At 42.2% G+C, this 5,398-nt stretch overlaps 1 pseudogene; it reads left to right on the top strand.

Moving 5' to 3' along the window:
- Positions 1-2,182: 2,182 nt before the first annotated feature.
- On the top strand, positions 2,183-4,280 carry LOC141419684 (ubiquitin thioesterase ZRANB1 pseudogene; annotated as a pseudogene).
- Positions 4,281-5,398: the final 1,118 nt, after the last annotated feature.

Raw genomic sequence — 5,398 nt, forward strand, 5'->3', positions numbered from 1 at the left:
GTATCCCAACGAATGAAAGTAGGCTTACTATAGAAATACCTGAATATCAATATTTATCACTGTACTATTCGAATAACTAATTTATGGAATCAGCATAGGTGCTCATCAACAGGTGACTAGAAAAGTAAATGAAACTTTACTCAACCAGCAAAAGGAATGAAATAACATCAATTGCAGGAAAATGGATGACATAAGAGATCATCGTGTTAAGTAAAATAAGCAAGTCTCTCAAAGACATGGATCACATGCTTTCTCTCATATGTGGAATCTAGGGAAGAAAAAGGACATGAAAGTGAAAAGGGGCCTAATAGAGATGTGGGAGTGGAAAGTGGGAGGAGGTATAAGAAAGAGTAACAGAGCGGTGAAAATGATCGAAGTACATTATATGCATGTAGGGAGGAGCTAGCACAATGGAAGATCTCACTTTGTACAATCACTGTGCCATAATGATTTTTAAAACGGCAATGATGGCAGTGTTACCAATCAGCTGGTTGGTGTCCTTTTGCTCTCCCTGGATGGAAATTGTGAGTAGGCAAAGGGTTTCTCTTCTAGTGTTGGGAGTCCTGGGCCCATGAGTGCCCCAAGGCCTAGAGGATGGCATGGTAGACCCAGAGGCTCACATTTCCAAGACCTGAGAATCATGGGCTTTTTACTGCACACTGTAGAAGCCAGAGGCATGGCTCTAGGTACTCAGATTGGAGGGTTGTTGCTGGGGGTTTTAACCACCTGTGACCTCAGCACTGGCCAGGTATACTCTTTGGCCTCTAGTAGCAGTGAGATTCAGTAGCAGGCAACACTTGCTAGTGTAACAGCTATGGGGTGGAATGCAGGTTTTGGCACCCTGAGTTTTTCCAGTGGCCAATATTACAGCTCTGGAACCTAGGGTATCAGGATATTTTGACTTTGACAGGAGCTAGTTTCCCACCTCTCAGGCCTACTGTGTTGGGACACTGGGCTCTTAAAGCATGACAACTACTTGGAGTACTTCCACTGCTTGGGTCTGGCAGTTTCTTTTTCTTATTCTTCACAGTATATTTTTCTTCAGCCTTGGCTTTGCCCTCTCTTGCCTTCTCTATACTTCCAATGCTCCTCAGTTCTGACACCTCTGCTCCTCCTCATTTCTTCCTGACCTTTCTCTGGATGTGCAGTCACCTTCTTGCTGCTACTTCTGGTGCTGCAACTGTTGCTGTTGTTGAACGATTTGGTGGCTGCTTTTGTCTTCATACTTGGCACAACACCACTGCTACCACTCCAACATCTCTTTGTGTTATCAGCTATACCCACTCTAGCAAAAGTAGGCAAGAGATCACAGAGAGCAGCATTTAAGCTGCTAAAGTTTCAACACCAGTGTGCAGCACAAGAGGGTTTCTCCAGGGTAATTCCAAAAGTGACCCAAGCAGCCTATGTATATTATCAAAATGTTTGAGGGAGGGCCAGATGTCACTGTTTAAACAACCACAGGACATCCCTTCATGCAAATGGAGGGCTGTAATTTGCACCAGTATCAAGCCTACTGCTGGACCACCAGGGCATATGCTGCCACTTTGGCCTGGATAAAAAACCCTGCAGGAACATCTGAATACACCAAAGATTATAAATGGTTGTAATCATTTGGAGAAGACATTAAAAGGGTGCTTACAATACAGACCTTAGGAAAGTTTATCAGAGTGCTAACACATGTACTAGTATTTAAGAGAACTTAAGTGATGCTTAAGAATGCATCACTTCTGCCCCAGTGTCCCAGGGAGAGATGGGTCCTTCTGATCCTTCTCAACAGGAAAGGCATTTGGAATTTTAAATATAAATTAAGCTAAAGCAATGAACAGCACTCCGGGTCCTTGGCCGCCTCCATTAGGAGTCCGGGAGCCCGAAATCGCTCCCAGTAGCTCTGCCCCCGCCTCTTGGGGCCCCTCGCTTTCCCCCACTCCCCAGGGAGCAGCCCTTGGGCAGGTGGAGACCAGGTACTGAGTGAAGCAGGAGGACAGAGGCAGCAGCTGAGGGGCGGGAGGCAGAGCCAAAGGAGGCAGAGAGGTCCTGGGCTTGGCTCCTTGCCTCTGGCTGTTTGGAGTGTCCACCACCGCCACTGGGTTCTGAGCATCAGACAGGGAGGAGGAGCTGGAGCTGGAGGAGGAGCCGCTACAGCCAGCTTCCTGCCAGACATAACTCACTTCAAGAAGCTACCATGTCAGAACGTGGAATTAAATGGGCTTGCAAATATTGTACATATAAAAACTGGCCATCTGCAATCAAGTGTACTATGTGTGGTGCCCAAAAACCTACTGGAATTATTGCAGAAGATCCATTCAAAAGTGATTCGAGTGATATTGGTAGAGATTGGGATCCTTCAGCACTGAACTTTGTTATGGACTTTGTTATGTCCAGACTCTAGTGCAAGACCAAGGGTTAAGCCTTGGTGCAGCATGGAAAATGCAAATAAATGAGTCATGCCACATGTGCACATATTTGAACTGGCCAAGAACAATCAGATGTACTCAGTACTTATCCCAACGAAAGACCAGGAGTCCCACAGAATCTCCTCAATCCTCAGGATTTGACTCAAGACAGTTGCTTTTTCTGTTGATCCTTATGAAGAAAAGAAACAAACTGAACACCAGGACCCAGCATTGGACTTGTTCTATTTGCACATATGAAAACTGGGCTACACCTAAAAAATGTGTTATTATCCCAGACCTAATAACATTGAAGCAATAGAGTTAGCAGAGACTGAAGAAGCATCTTCAATAACAAATTAGCAAGATAAAGCTCAATTGAATGGAAGCTGCCATAGTGGTAATAGCCAAAAAAAGACCACTTCCTACTACGAAATGAGACTTTGAAATGAAAATGGATATTCAGAGGGTTGAATTGGCTGGTACTGTTGGCAGCAAGGAATAACTTGAAGTGGACTTCAGAAAAGTAAAGCAAATTAAAAACAGGATGAAAAAGACTGATTGGCTATTCCTCAATGCTTCTGTGGGAGTTGTAGAAGGTGATTTAGGGGCCATAGAAACATACAGTTCATCAGGAGGAAATACTGCATGTCAGCTCACTGTGGATGAAATAAACTTGCTGAATGGTCCTTCTACCTGTGATGTTGGCTATACTCTTGGTACACTTGGCTATACAATTTCAGAGGCAGGATATGCTAGCAATATTGTTTACAGAGGTGTCTCAACAAGCAGCAAAGTGTATTCCAGCAATGGTATGTCCTGAACTGACAGAACAAATCTGGAGAGAAATAGCTGCCTCTCTTCATCAAAAAAAGGGGGATTTTGCTTGCTGTTTTCTAACTGACCTTGTAACGTTTATGTTGCCAGCAGATATTGAAGACTTGCCCCCAACAGTCCAAGAAAAATTATTTGATAAGGTGCTTGATAGAGATGTTCAAAAGGAGTTAGAAGAAGAATCACCAATTATAAACTGGTCCTTGGAGTTGGTTAAACTTTTGGGCAGTAGACTGTATGCACTTTGGAACAGGACTACAGGAGACTGCTTACCTGACTCAGTACTACAAGCTACTTGGTGTATTTGTGACAAGGACTGAGTGCTTCGGAAAGCCCTGCATGACAGCTTGCATGACTGTTCACACTGGTTTTACACACGCTGGAAAGATTGGGAATCATGGTATTCTCAGAGTTTTGGTTTACATTTTTCATTGAGAGAAGAACAGTGGCAAGACAACTGGGCACTTATACTCTCTCTTGCTGGTCATCCTGGAGCAAGTTTGGAAAAGACACACATTTTTGTACTTGTACATATTCTTAGACGACCAGTTATAGTTTATGGAGTAAAATATTATAAGAGTATCCAGAGAGAAATTTTAGGGTATACTCAGTTCCAAGGAGTTTATCTGTGTTTGTTATGGGAACAGAGTTTTTGTTGGAAAAGTCCGATTGCACTGGGCTACAGAGGGGCCACTTCTCTGCTTTGGTTGCCATGGAAAATGATGGTTGTGGCAACCGAGGTGCTGGTGCTAACCTGAACACCAATGTCATCATCACCTTTTTGCCACTGGTTGACAGTGAAAGGAAGCTACTCCATGTGCACTTTCTTTCCACACAGGAGGTAATGAAGAACAACAAGAGAAACTGTTGAGGGAGTTGCTGGATTGCTGCATGACCGAAGGGGGAGTTCTAATTGCCATGCAGAAAAGCTCTCCAGAGCGAAACCACCCCTTGGTCATGCAGGTGATAGAAAAATGACTTGACTGCTACTGACAGATATGGCCTTGTACATCCTTGTCTGATGGAGAGGAAGATGAAGATGATGAAGATGAATGAAAGAAATCAAGGAACATAAGACCAAGGCCATTACTGTTTGTAATGGCCCCAAAGTCAATGTGGTGTTTCAAGCAGAATATACAATGTGGAATGTAGCAGATCTGGCAGGACATGCTCACAAGTATTTTGCTGACCCACACCTAGTGGAGATAATGCATCTCCTGCATGAGGAGATAGAGAACTTTGGTTGAACGACATTTTGTAAACAAACAAACAAAACTAAGCTAATTTTATTGATAGATCCTTTCTCGTCCTTTCAAATTGTAAATCTGCCTATAAATGTAATGCATATGGTTGTGCAAGAAATTGTGTAATAGGAAAAGTTGTACCAGCATCTTCATATTGAGAATTGTTTTCCAACGTGGGCACTTACAAAAAGTACATGGCAGACGACTCTTATTCCTTTGAGATAGTCCCTTCATTAGGACCTGGCATTCTACTTTCACCTTAAAAAATCCATTTTACATTCAGATATTTGGAAATTTTGTACAAATTATCCACAGAAAAACATAAAAAATAAGCTTTTATTTTATTAATTAGTTTTGGTTGTGCCCAATAAAATCAAACCTTTTAGGAAGAAACAAGAGAAGCTAATAATTCTTTTTAATTGAGCACATAGATATTGTCTCCTTGTTTTGAGAGGGTTTTTGTTTTTGTTGCTTTAGTTTTCTGATTTGACCCCTTTCAAATCAGATATTTAGATATTTATTTGTTTGGAAGGGAGCCCTAAAGTAGGGGTTTTACTTCAAACTCTGGTCAGTGGTCCATTTGTGCATCGTTATTCCCTTGATGGAAAGGGAGCAGGCTTGCTTGTCACTGAATGGACTGTGAAATTTGTTCACCAGGATTCCATCAATTTTCTGCTCTCCATGAAAAGAACCTTCAGAATCTTGCTGTCTCTTATTGTCACCTCTGCTCTAATCAAATGCTATTAGAAGGGCATGCTTTTGCTTAGGCAGATTGGAATACCAATTCAGTACAGAATAAAGAATTTTAAAATGGAGAAAGGTGGTCAATGCATTGTATGAATTTCTGTGTAGTCTGAGGATTTTTGCATGTTGGTTAGTTGTAGCCATTCTTATTTAAAGTTAAGAGTATAATGTTACATAGAAAACCTT

The sequence above is a fragment of the Castor canadensis genome, chromosome X (assembly GCF_047511655.1).
Source record: "Castor canadensis chromosome X, mCasCan1.hap1v2, whole genome shotgun sequence".
Taxonomy (NCBI): domain Eukaryota; kingdom Metazoa; phylum Chordata; class Mammalia; order Rodentia; family Castoridae; genus Castor; species Castor canadensis.